Source organism: Macrotis lagotis, chromosome 2, assembly GCF_037893015.1.
Source record: "Macrotis lagotis isolate mMagLag1 chromosome 2, bilby.v1.9.chrom.fasta, whole genome shotgun sequence".
NCBI lineage: Eukaryota > Metazoa > Chordata > Mammalia > Peramelemorphia > Peramelidae > Macrotis > Macrotis lagotis.
Genome location: NC_133659.1, coordinates 280723995 through 280742858, shown reverse-complemented (window position 1 = coordinate 280742858; position 18864 = coordinate 280723995). Strand labels below are relative to the sequence as shown.

Below are 18864 nucleotides of genomic sequence, written 5' to 3'. Positions count from 1 at the left end.
AGCCCAATCCCATTAATATGAATGTTCCAGATGACTTATTTGAATAAGGAAGTTTGCCAGTAGAACAGAATGCCTGCTGTCAAAAAAAAGAAGGGGGGCAGCCTAACTGGGACCAGGTAAAAAAATTAAGATAAATGGTTTCTGCAAAAAGGAACACCCCCTCCCCCACTGCCTTCCTTCACCTCCCACAAAGCTCTGAAGTCCAGTATAATTTATTTTAACTTCAACTGAAATCAAGTTCTTTTACTGGAGCATAGACTTTAATACACAGAAAAAAATATTTTCTCAGGGCTGGAGTTGAAAAGGAAGCAGGTTTCTCAGGTAATCTTCCTTTCTATCCCCAGTTGGCATACTCACCTTCACCACTAGAAATTCAGTTATTCCAAAGTCTTTAGTTTCTTAAAAAATCTCTAGATAAAAATCAGTTCCAAAGCATATAGTTTTCCTAATTAAGAAATATATGATTAATTAAATAAAAATGATACTGAAGGGAAAAAAGATCATGAACCCTGAAAGGGAGCCAGCCACCAGCTAAGTCTGTGAAGAATCAAGAATTTCCCTAGGAATAGGGAGAATAAACAATTATTAAGAACCAAGCATTAAATTAGATTTTTGGGGAATCTGATGTGTTTACTCTCAAAGAGCATTCATTATTGGGGAGGAAAACATAAAAGGGAAGAGAGGAATCCCCAGGTTTTCTGGGAGTTTTTCCTTAGTAAGAGTAGGTTTCTACCAAAACAGTTTATTTTTTATGTGTTGTCAAGTTCTTTTTGGGTACCCTGATTTGGAATTTTAATCAGGGGTTTTTTTTTAGGTTTTTTGCAAGGCAAATGAAGTGGCTTGCCCAAGGCCACACAGCTAGGTAATTATTAAGTATCTGAGACCGGATTTGAACCCAGGTACTCCTGATTCCAGGACCAGTGCTTTATCCACTTCACCATCTAGCCACCCCTGATAAGGGGTTTTTAACCTAGACTCTATAAACTTGTTTTTAAAATATTCTGCCAATTGTACTTTTTTAGCATTTATTTAATTAAATTTTTTTAAATGAACCAATGTAAACTTGCTTTTAAAACCTTTTATTAAATATTCTGGCAACTGTGTTTTTTAGTATTTATTTAATTAAATTTTAAATGAACCAATGTAAATTTGCTTTGAAAATATTTTGCCAAGTGTATTTTCTCTCATTTATTAATTTTTTCAATGAACCAAAAGGATTGGAAGAGATTCTTGTCCAAGGTAGGAAATTTAGTTGATTCTCCTATTTACAAACCAGCTTTACTGCATATCAGATCCAATTTCGTTCTTAGAAGTGAACAAAATTTACCTCAGAATTCTGAACTCCAAGGTCAGAACCATGGAAACATTAGCTGTGTTTAACTCACAATCAGAATATTAGACTCAAGGGAGTCTTTAGCCAGACTTATTGTGACATGTGCCTTTCACTTCAAGTGCCTCTACCAAATGTTTATCCATCTCTTATGTCATTAATTTACTTTTTTGTGGTTACATTTGCCAGTATCAGTTAAAATATAAGCACCTTAAAAATCTGTTAAAACATGCTTGAAAAAAGAAATCTCTACATTAACTTGTACTTTTGGAAGGAAATGTCTGTCCACTGTTAATATTTCTGGGGGGACTGATTTCCCCAGAAAATTAGGATTTATTCATAACCTGGACTAAGAAGAATTGAACCTCAAAAGAAGATTAATCTCTTGTAATGAAGCAAATCTAATAAACAATTAAAAATTTGACATTTAATTAGCATTCAGAATAAAGGAGCATTACTAAATGTTAATTAATGTCCTTTCTCCCTAAGATTTGCAGCATGGTCATATAAAGCCTTAGAGAGTAATTGAGTCTGGGGAATCTAAGAAGCTAGTTTATTTGGGAAGCAGACCCTAAAAACCCTTGTCTTCCTGACTTCTAGATCAGTTAGTCCTTCCAAGTTGCTTCTCTTTTTCTATGTAATAAGATATTCAATCAAAATCTGTTGAGCTGAATTGGAGAATTTTTTAAAGGGGAGGGTGGATAGGAAGGGGAGACAGGATAAGGTTGGACCTCTGCATAGGAAAGACTTATCTTGGCAGCCTCAAAATGGACTGGATTGTAGATGAGAGTGACAGAGGCAGGGAAACCTGATAGGAAGTTATTACAACAGTCTGGGTGAAGTGATAAGGACTTCAATTCGAGTGTTGGCAGTGTCAGTGGAAAAGGAGCTGGATTCTAGATATGTTAAGAAGGTAAAATCAATAGGATTTAGTAAAAAGACAAATTCAGGGGACCTCTTAACATTCCTTAACAACATATACTGGACAAGAGAGTGAGATGCGTCAAAGATAACCTTGATGCTTATTAATTTTAAAAGAGCTATGGTTTCATTAACACATTTCAGAAATGTGGGCTTGGTGATCAATCTTGTTTTTTAATTAATTTTGAATTTTATAACTTTTCCCTTAATCTTGCTTCCCTCCCCCACCACCAAGAAGGAAGTCTGTTGATCTTTACATTGTTTCCATGGTATATACACTGATCTAAGTTGAATGTGATGAGGGAGAAATCATATCCTTAAGGAAGAAAAATAAAGTATAAAAGATAGCAAAATTACTTAATAAGATAACAGGTTTTTTTTTAATTAAAGGTAATAGTCTTTTGGTCTTTTTTCAAACTCCACAATTCTTTCTGTGGATACAGATGGTATTCTTCATTGAAGAGAGCCCAAAATTGTGCCTGATTGTTCCTCTGATGGAATGAGCAAGTCCATTAAGGTTGATCATCACCCCCATGTTGCTGTCAGGGTGTACAACGTTCTTCTGGTACTGCTCATCTCACTCAGCATCAGTTCATGCAAATCCTTCCAAGCTTCCCTGAATTCCCATCCCTCCTGGTTTCTAATTGAACAATAGTGTTCAATCACATACATATGCCACAGTTTATTAAGCCATTCCCCAAGTGAAGGGCATTCATTCAATTTCCAATTCTTTGCCACCACAAACAGGGCTGCTATGAATATTTTTGTACAAATGATGTTTTTACCCTTTTTCATTATCTCTTCAGGGTATAGACCCAGTGGTGGTATTACTGGATCAAAGGGTATGCACATTTTTGTTGCCCTTTTGGTGTAATTCCAAATTACTATCCAGAAATTTGAATGAGTTCACAGCTCCACCAACAATGTATTAGTGTCCCAGATTTCCCACATCCCTTCCAACATTGATCACTGTCTTTTCTGGTCATATTGGCCAGTCTGAGAGGTGTGAGGTGGTACCTCAGAGACACTTTAATTTGTATGTATCTAATAAGTAGTGATTAGAGCAATTTTTCATATGACTATGGATTGCTTTGATTTCCTTTGATGATTGTTCTTTTTTTTTAGGTTTTTGCAAGCCAAATGGGGCTAAGTGGCTTACCCAAGGATACACAGCTAGGTAATTATTAAGTGTCTGAGACCGGATTTGAACCCAGGTACTCCTGACTCCAAGGCCGGTGCTTTATCCACTACACTACCTAGGCTGCCCCAAAGTAAATTTTCTTGATGTCAAAAAAGAGCCTAGCACACCTAACATGGGGCTTGAGCCCACAACCCTGAGATTAAGAGTCTCATGCTCTACCAACTGAGCTAGCTGGGCACTCCCTGATAATTGATCTTAATGGACTTGCTCATTTCAACAATGCAACAATCAGGGACAATTTTAGGGTATCAAGATGGAGAATACCATCTGTATCCAAAGAAAGAATTGTGGATTTTAAACAAAAACCAAAGACTATTACCTTTAATTTTAAAAAAATGTTATCTTATTAGATAATTTTGCTATCTCTTATATTTTATTTTTTCCTTAAGGATATGAGTTCTCTCTCAACACACTTAATTTTGATCAATGTATAGCATGGAAACAATGTCAAGATAATCAGACTGCCTTCTGTGGGGAGTGTGTGGGGAGAAACAAGATTAGAGGGAAAACTGTAAAATTAAAAAAATATATATAAAAAAAGAATTAAAAAACTTTCACTTAATCTATCACCCATCCTCAAAGAGAAAAATAAACTTTCACTTGATCTGTCAGCTACAAGATGGAATGTTGTATGTGAAGAACACCCAGAAGGCCAGTTTGGCTGCACTGTGGAGTACTGGGAGGGAAGTTGTGTGTAAAAGAGCTTGATCTGTCCACAAACAACAGATGCTCCCTTAGCTCTTCTCTCTTTCTTTGAGAAGACCAGTATATAACAGGTTCCCCCCCACCTTCTTTTCTTCACACTTGCTTAGTTCTTTACATTCTGGTATCTCATCTTATTCTTTAATCAAACTCTCTCTTTTTAAAGTTACTAATATCTTTTCTGTCAAATCTAATGGTTTTTTCTCAGTCCTCATTTATCCTGACTATTCTGCAGCCCTCAATCCCACTGATCACCCTCTTGTCTTCCACACTCTTCTCTTTGGATTTGATGCTGCTGCTTCCTCCTGGTCCTCCTCCTATTTTTCTGACACTCCTTCTTTCTCTCCTTGGCAGGATCTTCAAGCGTGCAACCACAAAGGTCCCCTTAACGTTCTATACTAGGTCCTTTTTTCTCCTCTTGCTATACTTGGTGATTCCCATGATGGATTCATTTATCTCTATGCAGATGATTCTGAAATTTACTTATCCAGTCAAATCTCTCCCCTGACCTTGGGACTATACCTCCCTCTCAAAGTGAATTCACCATGTTCTATTCACTAAAATTCACCATATCCTAAACTGAATTCACTATTTCTATTGTCTATTATCAAGACCTGTCATTTGTAACTTAATAATGACCTTCATATAAGATCCCCTTTGCTTCCTTGCCTCTGCCACCACGAAGCTCTCGACATCTCATGTCTGCACTATTGATCTTTGTCAAGTCCAAATGCTACCTTACCCCTCCCCTGTTCATCATCTCATGGAAAAGGTGCTCAGATAAAGGATAACTTAGGAAGGGTTTCTGGCAGTGGGTGAGACTTGAAGAAAACCAGAGATTCCAGGAATCAGAGATGAGGAGGGAGAAATGTTCCAGACAGGAGAGACAGCCAGTATTAGTACTCAGGCAGGGGCAAGGAAGACTAGTAGAGGTAGAATCACTGTATATTTGGAGGGGAAAATGATGTGTAATAATATAGTAGGAAATAGAAATTTAGGGAAATTCAAAAATAAACATTTTATTGCTATATATGTGTATATAATAAATATGTGTAATACATATGTGTATCTATACATACATATATATCTACACATATAGATATAAATATATGTGCATATATGTTCACCTGTACAAATAAGACAATGCAATTATAAGCATAGGAATTCCTATCTTCTTACATATCACTTCCCCCCTCCAAATATACAATGATCCTGTCTCTGCTATTCCTCCTTGCCCCTGACTGAGTTTTAATGCTAGTTGTCTCTCCTGTCTCTCCTGTCTTCCTCCTCATCTCTGATTCCTGGATTCTCTGGCTTTCTTCAAGTCTCACCCACTGCCAGAAACCCTTCCCAAATTTTCTTTCATCTTAGCACCTTTCCTCTGAGATGATCTCTATTTTAGCCTGTGTCCATCTTGTCTGTACATAGTTGTTTGCTTTGCTATCTTCTCCATTGCAGTAATCCCTTCCACATCCCATCACAGTTTCATTATAATGGGGATTGACATAAGAATTTAAATGGGAATTTTGGGTGCATTTTGCAGAAGCCACAAACAACCCGGGAAGGTTAGTTAACAACACAAAAAAAGTTTAGAAATTAAGAAATGCATAAACTATATGCATAGTATGGTATAACATTTTATCTTTTAATACTGTAAACACCTCAAAAGAAAAAGAAAAAATTCAGACTTCTCTGGTACAAAGGAAGGCAAAAAATTTTATGCAGATTTTCCATAGTACAAGAGGGAGCCACTCCTTACCCACCCTCCCCTACAATGTGGAAGAGATAATTGCGTGTTTCTTGGTTTTTGTTTTTTGTTTTTTTTTAAATGATGAAAGTTTAAAAGAAAACAAAAGCAAGAAAACATTTATTTCTAAATTTCCTTGTTTTAGTTTCCTTTTCCTCCCCCCCCCCCCCAATAATTCTATCTACCTGAAGGGGTAGCTATGAGACTCAAAAACCAAGGCAGGAAGTCAGTGGGAAAATGTATTTGAAGATAGAAAGTGTGTTCAAATCCTAATTCTTCCATTTAGAATCTGTACAAGCTGAGGCAAGTCATTTAAATTCCTTAGACCTTAGCTTTATTATGTGTAAAAAAAGAAGGTTTTGATGACCTCAGTGCTCTCTCCTTGCCTCCAAAATACTTACAGGCTTATTATCCTAATGTATATTGATAGTCAATTTTTTTTTTTAGGTTTTTTCAAGGCAAAAGGTCACATTTGAACTCAGGTACTCCTGACTCCAGGGCTGGTGTTCTATCCACTGCACCACCTAGCCACCCTCAATAGCTGATCTTAAAGCACTATATACACATACACATTTATATATATTCATATATACATATGGATATTTGTATACATTTTCATATGCTTGTATGCATAAATTTTTCCACTTTTACCTGCCTCAGTGATTCATTTGAACCTCACAAACAACCCATGAGGTTGGTACTTAGAGACAAAATTACTCTCATTTTAATAGGAGACTGAAGCTTAGGGAAATTCAAAAATAAATATTTTCTTGTTATATATGTGTATATAATAAGTATATGTAAGACAATTCATATATAGATATAAAAATATGTGAATATATGCATATATGTAATTATAAGACAATGCAATTATAAATATAAAAAAATATGTGTCTATGTATATATCTTATATATGTAAGAGGCTTACACTGTATAAATCTATGGACACAAATATGTAGCATATTATAGGTATCATGTGATTTATTTTATCCTGCCAACTATTTCTATAGAAAAATGCTTTCAGAATTCTAATCCAGAGGAGTACATATTTTCCTTTCTATCCCTTTCTCACTTCAGCCCTGGTGGCAGGCATTTTCCACCTTTACCCCTTCTCATGACATGGAGAATTTAGGATGACCCAATACCCCAAAGCCTTTGTCCTTGCAGTAGGATACCAGGAATTCTGTGGGGGAAAGGGAACTCTGATCAAAAGCAAATTGAGATCTAAATTGCAACCACAACTCTGTAATGCGCTGATTAGGGAGCTAGTAAATTAAAATGTTAAATTGCCCCAAATGGAAGGAAGGGAGCAATTAACAAAAATGTCAGTAGATGACATCATAAAAGCGGGGGGTGTTTAATGGGTAGGAAGGACTCAATCAAGCATGGCATGGCTAGATAGTATGGTTATGCCCAACTTGGGGTTGAATCTGATTTGTATTTTTAACAAAGAACAAAGCCAGGCAAAGAAAGAAATATTCGTGCAATTCTATCTCCTCCTTCCCTATTGCAGTCGCCTCTAGGATCCACTCTGGAGGTGACATTGCTAAAAAAAAAATTTATAATCAGTTACTGAGTGAGATATTATATACAAATAACTGATGATTTCACATTAAACTAGCTCCAGTCTGGCAGGACTTGTTTCAAGTTTTAAATAGATCTATAACATCTCTCAAAATCTATATTATTTATTAATTGTATTTATTAAGGCTCTACTCTTTGATATACATGGCACGTTTCTGGCATACTTTTTGCAGGGGGAAGGGAGGGAAGAAGGAGGTAAAGGGATAAAATGTTGCACTGTGTCCTTTTCTGCTGAGGACACTTTCCAAAAACGTTCACCTCTGAAATAAATAAATACCTGTAAATTCCATGGAAACAAGGTCTGTGTGATACCCTAACAAGTCATTTTTCCTTTAGGCAAAGGTACACTGATAGTCAGTCTACACCAAATACAAGGTGGTCAAATAAACCTTAATTTACCATATCAGCATTTAGAAATAGGACCCCCTCCCTTGCAGGATAATAGATTTAGACCAGAGACTGTTAATCTTTAGTGCCCATGGGACCTTTCTCAGAATACTATTTTTCAATACAAAAACATATGGGGTTATAAAGAAAATGAATTATACTAAAAATTATCAAAATAGATAATTTTTAAGTTCGCAAGTCCTCCCTGTCCCCCATCCCTTTTAAGGATCCCTTAGCTATCAACTTGTCTCATTTTAAATGAAGGAAGAAACCAAGGCCTGAGGAGGAGTAAGTAATTTGCCATGAGTTATAAAATGCCATAAGAATTCTGAAAGTGGCAAGTGTCAGAATCATAATTTGAATCCTTGTTTCCTTATTCCAAATCTATCACCCATTTCTATTAGGCTACATTTCTTGTTTCTGTTTTTAAGGAGACCATAAAAATGTTTAATTGGCTCTTTCAACTCCAGTTTTATTTGGTACTCTGTTCTGGTTATGCCTTCAAACCCTTACTGGGATCACATTTTTATAACAGTAATCACTGCTATGAAGGGAAAAAAAAGTGTCTCTAGTCTTTAGATTTTTCATTCTAGTCAAATAATACTTGGTCCTGTAGACTTTTTGAATGAGATAACATTTTTTTTTCTTTCTTTCTTTTTTTAGCCATTTTTTTTTCTGTGCCAAAAATTTATAGATTTTTTTTCTACCCCATCCCTGCCCCCGACTATCCAGGGGGCAACTGGGCGACACAGCACCAGAACTAAATCTACTAGATCTGTGGTAATGTAACTTTAAGTCAGGACTAAGGAAATGAAACCCAACCAACCCAATGGAAACAAAGCTGATTTGTTTTAGTTTCCTGTTGCCTAGTATGGCTGATTAAGTATAAGGGAAAACTAAACATTAAGAAAAGCATGTTAAAGAACTCTGGGAGAGGCACCTTCCCTGCCCTCAGGAAGCTTCTAGTGTACTTAGCTCACAATCTCTGCAAAAGATGTGTTAAGTGCCTGCCTCTTGCCAGCCAAGAGGTTTGGTACTAAGGTTTAAAATGCATAGACAAGATTTACCAAATGATTTGGCATGAAGAGGGGGAGGAAGATGAGTGAAGAATGACATAGGACTGAGATTTTGAAAAGATAGTGATACCCTTGATATAAACAGGAAAAGTAGAATGATGACTCCTATTCTCTAGGAATTTTATCCTCTGGGAGAGATAGGAAGGAAGGAAGGAAGGAAGGAAGGAAGGAAGGAAGGAAAAATGAGAAAGAATAGAAGGAAAGAAGGATGAAAAAAGAATGGAAAGAAAGAAGGAAGAAGGAGGGAAAATGAGAAAGAATGGAAGGAAAGAAGGAAGAAAGGAAATAACTGAGAATAGAAGAAAAGATGGAAGATGGATTAAGTAAGAATGTCACTCACTACTGAAAGTACTTTACAAATATCTCATTTGAGCTTCATAACCTCCCTGGGAAGTAGGTGCTAGTTTGATTCCCATTTGACAGTTGAGAAAACTTTGGCAGGCAGAAGTCAAGTGACTTGCCCTGGATAACAAAGCTAATTAGCATTGTATTCTGGATTTGAACTCAGGTTGTCCTGACTCCAGGTCCAGTGCTCTCTCTCCTCACTGAACCATCCAGTCTACCTCTAGAGTACAGAAAGCAGAGTAATGTAAATACAATAAAGCTGGAAATACAGGTTGCAAGCAGGTTGTAAAAGGCTTTGACAGTTAAACAGGATTGAACATGCAAGAGACAGGTCAGTTCTAGATTAGGAATATCAATTTAGCAACTATATGGAGAACAGACTGGAATACAAAGAGACTTGACCAATAAGGAAGCTCCTTCAATGACCCAGGTAAGAACGAAGTAAGATGGTATGGCTGTGTGAGTCAAGAAAAGGTAATAGCTCTGAAAGATGTTGAAGATACTACACAAGATCTAGAAAATGACTGGAAATAAGTAATAAGGACAGCCAGGTGCTCTGAATAAGGCTAAGGTAAAAAACCTGGGAAACTAGAAAAATGGATGTTACTTCACCACTTCTTGACAGTATAACTACTAGCAAGTCTTATAATTTCTCAGAACCTCAATGCTTTGGTCTGCAAAATGGACATAATCCTGCAACACTTACCTCAACAGATCACTAGCATCAATTGAGAAAACGGATATAATAGTGCTTTGCAAGAGATATGGCTATATAAATAAGCTGACTTTTTTTTGTCATCTAAGGTTTTTTTTTTAGGTTTTTGCAAGGCAAATGGGGTTAAATGGCTTGCCCAAGGACACACAGCTAGGTAATTATTAAGTGTCTGAGACTGGATTTGAACCCAGGTACTCCTGACTCCAGGGCAGGTACTTTATCCACTAGGCCACCTAGCCACCCCTTGTCATCTAAGGTTTTTTAGATACTTTTTGACAGTGACCCAATATTTTCAAAAACCATTAAAAGAGAAAACAAAATTTTATTTTCAAAAGGAGTTGGGCAAGTCATTGACTGAGTCATACAATGGGACTATTTGGAAATAAAAAGGCAATTTCTCACAGTTCATAACACAACTAAATTAAAGGTTGTTGCTAGCTCAAAGTCTGCCTACTCAAATTGTTAATGTTTTGAAAAACAAACTGCCCTGTGTTCTCGTCAGTTACTAGGAAAAAAAACACTACAACATACAAGAAAAGGGAGATTTGAAAACAAATATCTTGGCTAAATTTTCCGCTTCAGGACAACTTTACCACATGGAACCTATAATCCATTTAAGTAGCATTGAAACTTAAAGGTTTCAAGTGAAAAACAAACCTCTTATTGGCAACATGAAAACTTGCCCCTCCCCTGTAAACCCATCATTCTAAATTCCCAAGCACCTCCATGGTCAATTAGATGCCAAGTCTCATCCAGCCTACACTGACAGGTTTCAGATCCATCCCATTCTTTTCACTCACACCCAGTCACCACTTTAGTTCAAATCCTCATCTCTCACCTAGACTACCATAATAATCTTCTAATTGGCTTCCTCCTCTAATCCCTCTGATTCCAGACTTAAGATACACCACACTTAAGTCATCCTACAGTCTGACCAAACTGGCCAATCATACAGTAACACATCTAAAATAAGGTGAAAAGAACATGGGCTCTGGAGTTGGAGAGCATAGATTCAAATCTCATTTCTGGGGCTTCAGAACTTCTAAGCAAGTCACTTCTCTCAAGAGTTTCAGTTTTCCCATCTGTAAAAAGGAAACAGATGGATTAGATGGCCTTTGAAGTCTCTTCTGGCTCTATAAATATGGTCTCCTTCAATATTTCTCCCACATAACATTTCAATTTTTGTCTCTATAATTTTGCATGACATCATACTGGGATACACTCCCTCCTCATCTCTGCCTCTCAGAAGACCTATCTTTCTTCAATGCTTGGCTCTACTGCCCCTCCCTCTAGAAGGAGGATTTTCCTGATTCCCTTCCCACCCTATGCCTGCCATTGTTGGTATTTCCCTCAAATGCATTCTTTTATACCATATATATGGAAACATGGTACTTCCATCTGTGATGTAAGTTCTTTGAATCACAAAATTTCAAAGGTCCTTCAAGACTAATCAATACAAAAAAAGGGTAAAAACATCACTTGTACAAAAATATCCATAGCAGCCCTGTTTGTGGTGGCAAAGAATTAGAAATCAAGTAAATGTCCTTCAATTGGGGAATGGCTTAGCAAACTGTGGTATATGTATGTCATGGAACACTACTGCTCTATTAGAAACCAGAAGGGATGGGAATTCAGGGAAGCCTGGAAGGATTTGCATGAACTGATGCTGAGTGAGATGAGCAGAACCGGGAAAAACACTGTACACCCTAACAGCAACATGGGGGTGATATTCAACCTTGATAGACTTGCTCATTCCATCAGTGCAACAACCAGGGACAATTCTGGGCTGTCTGCAATGGAGAATACCATCTGTATCCAGATAAAGAGCCGGAGTTTGAACAAAGTTCAAGGACTATTCCCATTAATTTAGAAAAAACCCAGATATCTTATTGTTTGATCTTGTTATCTCTTTTACTTTTTGTTTCTTCCTTAAGGATGTGATTTCTCGGGGAGGGGGGCAGAGCCAAGATGGTGAAAAGAAGGGATCCAGTCTTAGGAGCAATCTGATAAAACTCATAAGCTAAGGACTCTAACTAAACTTTCGAGAAACAGAATCCACAAAGGGACCCAGAAAGGCAGTTCTCCTACTCAAGGTGACCTGGAAAAGAGCAGAAAGGCTCTGCTCCCTGGGGCCGGAGGGGTGGCCAGCCAGAGGGGTGGGGCCTGCAGCCCCAGGCACTGGGAGCCGCATCTCACAGCAGCCGGGGAGTCTCTTGAGCTGCACCCCGGGGAGCACCGGGCACAAAGTGGAGGAATGGTGGGGGACCTCTGCCAGAGCAAGCACATGGAGCCCAGCCCTCATGGCACACAACAAGCAGCTTGGTCTTTCTGCAGCCCAGACTGGGAAACAGAAGCAGGCAGAGCTGGTAAGCAGGAGCCCCCAGGGCATGAGCCCATTGAGCTGAGGGAGGGGAGTGAAGAGAGAGAGGCTGCCAAGCTCTGTCCTCTGCCCCTGGAACACGACTCTGGGGCTCTGACCACATTCAGATACTGATCCCAGTCTAGGCCCCCCAATAGAACAACAGGCCCCCCCCCACCTTGGCCCCATGGCAGAGGGGGGTGCTTATGGTCATTCACAGACCAGGAGGGAGGACAGAGCCTCACACACTGAGACCCTTGTGGAAATGTCCCAAAAGCTCAGGAAGCACCCCAAAACCAGGCCCAGGCTGGGAAAATGAGCAAGCAGAAAAATAAGAGGAAGACTATTGATAAATATTTTGCAAATGAGCCCAAGAAGGATCAAAATACTCAATCTGAAGATGAGGAAGCACAAGCTCCTGCATCTAAAGACTCCAAGAAAAACTGAAATTGGGCTCAGACTATGAAAGAGCTCAAAAAAGACTTTGAAAATCAAATGAGGGAGTTGGAAGAAAAACTGGGAAAAGAAAGGAGAGAGATGCAGGAAAAACATGAAAATGAAGTCAGCAGCTTAGTCAAGGAAATCCAAAAAAAATGCTGAAGAAAATAGTATGCTAAAAACCAGCTTAGGTCAAATGGATAAAACAGTTCAAAAAGATATTGAGGAGAAGAATGCTTTAAAAAGCAAAATTGGCCAGATGGAAAAAGAAATAAGAAAACTCTCTGAGGAGAACAAATGCTTCAGACAAAGAATAGAATTCAAGGAGATTGATGAATTTACCAGAAATCAAGAATCAATACTTCAAAACCAAAAAAACCCCCCAAATTAGAAGAAAATGTGAAATATCTCATTGAAAAAACAACTGATATGGAAAACAGACTTAGGAAAGATAATTTAAAAATTATTGGAATACCTGAAAGTCATGATCAGGAAAAGAACCTTGACATCATTTTCAAAGAATTACTACAGGAAAACTGCCCTGATATTCTAGAAGCAGAAGGCAAAATAGAAATGGAGAGAATCCACCGATCGCCCCCCGAGAAAGAGATCCCAAAAAACCAATCCCTAGGAATATTATAGCCAAGTTCCAGAACTCCCAAGTCAAAGAGAAAATATTACAAGCAGCCAGAAGGACACAGTTCAAATATCATGGAGCTCCAGTCAGGATCACACAGGACTTGGCAGCAACTACATTGGAAGCTCGTAGGGCTTGGAATACAATATACCAGAAGGCAAAAGAGCTTAGAATGCAGCCAAGAATGAACTACCCAGCAAGGCTGAATGTCCTCTTCCAGGGAAAAAGATGGACTTTCAATGAACCAGGGGAATTTCAAATGTTCCTTTTGGAATGGCCAGAGCTGAACAGAAGGTTTGATCTTCAGATACAGGACTCAGGTGAAGCATGGAGATTGGAGGAGAGGGGGGAAATATGAGGGACTTAATGAGGATGAACTGCATGTATAGAAAAATGATACTGATAATATTCATATGAACCTTCTCAGTTAATAGAGCAGGTAGAGGGAGCTTTTATAGTTGAAGCACAGGAGAAAGCTGAATTTGAAGATAAAATAGTGTAAAAATGGAATCAATAGAAAAAAAGGGAAATGGAATGGGAGAAAGAAAAAGGAGAGGGGGAATAGTCCAACATATTTCACATAATAAGATTTTTTTATTACAATGAGCTATTGCAATGATATGGAAGGGGGAGGCAAGGGGGAATGAGGGAACTATTGCTCTCATCAGAGATGGCTAGGAGAGGAAACAGCAAATATACTCAATGGGGTATAGACATCTGGAGTAAGAAGGAGGGGGAGCAGGGGGAAGGGGTGGGGATTTGAATAAAGGAGGAGAGGATGGACCAAGGGGGAAGAGTGATCAGATATAACACATTTTCTTTTTTACTTCTTGCAAGGGCCTGGGATTGGAAGGCCTGCTCAGGACCATAGGGCCAGGTAGACTCTGGGATTAAGGGGTAGTATGGGAGCTCAGGGCTTCTTGGCCCCAGGACCAGGGATCTCTCTGCTGTGCCACTCAGCGACCCTACAGCAGAGTCAGAGTGAAAGGAGAGAGAAAATAGAGTACATGGTAGTGGAGAAATAAGAAAGGAGGGAGTTGCGATCAGCAATGGCAATGGTGGAAAAATATGGAAGTAACTTTTGTGATGGACTTATCATAAAGAATGTGATCCACCCATGACAGAGTTATTGGTATTGGAACAAAGACTGAAGCACATTTTTTGTTATTATTATTTGGGGGAGGTCGCAGTGCAAGTGGGGCTGGGTGGCCTGCCTGGGGCCACATAGCAGGGTGATCTTTGGGTGTCTGGGGCCGGATTTGGACCCAGGTGCTCCTGGTTCAAGGGCCAATGCTCTGTCTGCCACCCAGCCACCCCTACTATTATTACTATTTTATTTTATTTTGGGTCTTTTTTTTTTTCTTCTTTTTGTTTTTTGCAGGGCAGTGGGGATCAGGTGGCTTGCATGTCACATGACTGGGTGATTGTTGGGTTTACGAGGCTGGATATGGACTCCAGTGCTCGCCAGGGCTGGTGCTTCATCCATTGCGCCACCTGGCCATACCTACAATTATTAGTATTATTTTTTTTAATTTTAATTTTTTTCTCTCCCCTTTACTTTTTTCGCCCAAGCAAGTCTATCTATATTCATGGGGGAGGGGTATTTTGTTTACTTGTAAACAAGAATGTTTTATTAATGTAAAAAACATTTATACAAAATGAGAATAAAAAAATAAAATAAAGGATGTGATTTCTCTCTCATCACACTCAATTTAGATCAATGTACAATATGGAAACAAAATAAAGACTGACAGATTGCTTTCGGTTGGGGTGGGGAGGGAAGTAAGATTGGGAGAAAAATTGTAAAACTCAAATAAAATCTTTAATAAAAAAAGACTAATCAATACATAATGATGAATCCCCACTGTAACACACCTACTTAATCAGTGGTCATTCAGACTTACCTGAAGACCTCTACTAAAGACAGAGATCATCTTGTTCTAAGGCAGCTCCATTCCACTTTGAAAGAGTATTAGTAATTAGCAAAGCTTTTCCTGACATAAGATATAAATTTTTACCTTCTACTCATTGATTCTGGTACTGTCTTCTGGGGCCAAACTCAATGAATCTTCCACATGACAATTCAACAAATGCCTAAAGAAACAACTATGTTCCTCCCCAGTCCATTTTCTTTTTTCTAGCCTAAACTCACTGCCCTCAACTGTTCATCTGATATGGCCTCAAAGTCTTTTACCATTTGGACTGTCATCCTCTGGATATTCTCCAGCTGATCAGTAGTCTTATTGTTAATAGTAGTATTTTAATTTTTCCCAATTGTATGTCAAAACAACTTTCAGCATTCATTTTTATAAGATTTTGAATTCCAAATTTCTCTCCCTCCTCTCTTCCTAAAATGGTAGACAACATAGATTATATATGTGTAATTATATAAAACATATTTCCATATTAGTCACAGTTGTGAAAGAAGAAACCAATCAAAAGAAAAAACACAAAAAAAATGGGAGTGAAAAAAAGTATCTGCAATCAGAATCCATTAGTTCTTTATCTGGATGTACAAAGCATGTTCCAACAGGAGTGTTTTGTACTGGTCTTGGATCACTGTGTTGCCAAAAAGAAAGAAATTATTTATAGTTAATCATTATACTGTTGTTGATACCATTTACAGTGTTTTCTTGGTTCTGATCATATTACTTCACATTAATTTATACAAGTCTTTCAAGGTTTTTCTAAAATCTGTCTGTTCATTATTTCCTACTGTATAATTGTATTCCTCTCTTCCATAGTATTCCATATTCCAGTATTCCATTCATATGCCACAACTTGTTCAGTCACTCCCCTATTCATAGGCATTGCCTCAGTTTCTCATATCTTACCACTGTAAAAAGATTGTTATAAATACTTTGTACATGTAGGTTCTGCTCCCTCTTTTTATGATCTCTTTGGGATACAGACTTAGGAGGAATATTGTTGGATCAAAGGATATGGACAGTTTGGTGCCCTTCGGCATGGTTTCAAATTGTTCTCCAAGCAATTTAGAACTATGCCCAAAGGGCAACAAAAATGTGCATACCCTTTGATCCAGCAACACCACTACTGGGTCTATACCCTGAAGAGATGATAAAAAAAGGGTGAAAACATCACTTGTTCAAAAAATATTCATAGCAGCCCTGTTTGTGGTGGCAAAGAATTGGAAATCAAGTAAATGTCCTTCAAATAGGGAATGGCTTAACAAACTGTGGTATATGTATGTCATGGAACACTACTGTTCTATTAGAAACCAGGAGGGAAGGGAATTCAGGGAAGCCTGGAGGGATTTGCATGAACTGATGCTGAGTGAGATGAGCAGAACCAGAAAATCATTGTACACCCTGACAACAACATGGGGGTGATGATCAACTTTGATGGACTCACTCTTTCCATCAGTGCAACAATAAGGGACAATCTGGAGCTGTCTGCAGTGAAGAATGCCATCTGTACCCAGAGAAAGAACTGTGGACTATTAACTTTAATTTAGGGGAAAAAAAAACTGATATCTTATTGTCTGATCTTGCTATCTCTTATACTTTATGTTTCTTTCTTAAGGATCTGATTTCTCTCTCATCACATTCAATTTGGATCAATGTATACCATGGAAACATTGTAAAGACTGACAAATTGACTTCTGTGGGTGATGGGGGGAAGGGATGTAAGATTAGGGGAAAAATTGTAAAACTCAAATAAAATCTTTAAGTACCAAAAAAACCCACAACAAATTGCTCTTCAGAATGACTGGACCAATTTACACTTCCACCAACACTGTATTAGTATCTCAATTTTCACACATCCTCTTTGACATTTATCATTTTCCTTTTTTGGCATATTAGCCATATTGCATTTCTGTAATCAAATGAATTAGAATACTTCTTCATATATCAATATTTTTAAACAATGATGGCCAGAACCAACCTTAACACTTATTATGCCATCTGACTAGGAGAGAATATGGAGGACTTATCACCTTCTTATTCTTGGAAAGTCATTTGAATTATGTCCAGAAAATGACTAAATTGTGAATATTCTTTGACTCAATGATACCATTACCAGATCCTATATCCTAATGAGAGCAAAGAAAGAAGAAAATGACTCATACATGGATGGCAGGTTTTGTCTGTGTGTGTGTGCAGTGGTAAAGAATTGGAAATGGAGTGTCCATCAGATAAGGAATGAATGAATAAATGATGGAATATAAATGTGGTAAAATACTGTACCATATCAATGATGAAAAAGATGATTTTTTAAAAAGAAACTTGGGAAGACTTCCATGAAATGATGCAGAGTAAAGGGAACCAGAATTTAGATTACAATGACCTTGAAACAACTTTGAAAGCTATTAAAAGCTCTGATCAATAAAATGACCAATTATAATTCAAGAAAGTTAAAAATGAAAATGTTACTCATCTCCTAAAAGGTGATGAAGTCAATAGGAAGAATGAAAATGACTTTTGGACAGGGTCAATGCGCTTTTTTGTTTTATTCAACTATGCATATTTGTTACAAAAATTGTTTCTTTTGTTTTTTCAGGGTAGGGGTAGAAGATGAAAGGCAGATAGGAGGGGAAAAATCAAATTTACTTGAAAAGTTGTTAAGAAAATTTAGTTTAAAAAAAGTCACATGAGTCCTTATGGTCCTCCACTGAAATAAGTTGAACCATTAATGACTAGTATTTGAATCTATCTATTCACCCAGTTCTGAATTATCAAGCTTTATTCCTGTCTAGGCTATTTCTGTTCATCTTTTCAACTAGAAAAATTTGAAATACTTTTGTCAAATATTTTTCTATGATGCAGTTGTACTATATCTACCAGGTTAATAGCTCTCTCATAAAAGAAAACAAAATCTGGCATAATCTGTTCTCAGGGAAGCCATGCTAATAATCACTGCCATCTGTTTAGGTGTTCACTATACATCTATCTAATGAATGAGTCTAAAATGTTCTTAGGAATCTAAAGCAAGTTCAGTGGCCCATAATATGAAGGCAGAGATTGCTTTGTTTCTGACATTGTATGTCAATCAGTGTCTCATACATTGTAGGCACTTTTCATAAATACTTGTCAATGTACTTCACCTCCTTTCTTTCTTTGGAAAAAGGAGAGATGATGATGTTAGAATGCTTTCTGTATTATACAATATGGTGGCTTGGTTGATGTATTGTTTGCCTGTTTTTCTTAGGTATAAAGAAAGTTCACTGAATGAGAGTGAGACATACTGGAAATGGTTTGATGCAATAATGAAAGGCATCCCATCTGGTCATCTGTGGGGAAGTCAGGGTTTATGCTGATATGTTCCTATCCACCCTCCTGCTGCTCAACCTGCCTCTTCACCTGTAACAGTGAACCCCCTGTACCAGGCCCCTGGAAACTATACCCTCCCTGCTTCCTGAGACATCAGGAGGAAATCTATGGAGGTTTAGAATTCTGTCTGG

The 18864-nt window shown here is 37.8% G+C and overlaps 1 protein-coding gene and 1 non-coding gene across 2 annotated transcripts in view; both read right to left on the bottom strand.

Annotated features, from left to right (window-relative positions):
• PPM1H (protein phosphatase, Mg2+/Mn2+ dependent 1H) overlaps positions 1-18864 on the bottom strand; it is a 318199-nt gene that overhangs the window by 226664 nt on the left and 72671 nt on the right.
• Positions 3557-3629, bottom strand: TRNAK-CUU (transfer RNA lysine (anticodon CUU)). Its single transcript has one exon. It is a non-coding gene; the product is annotated as a tRNA-Lys (tRNA).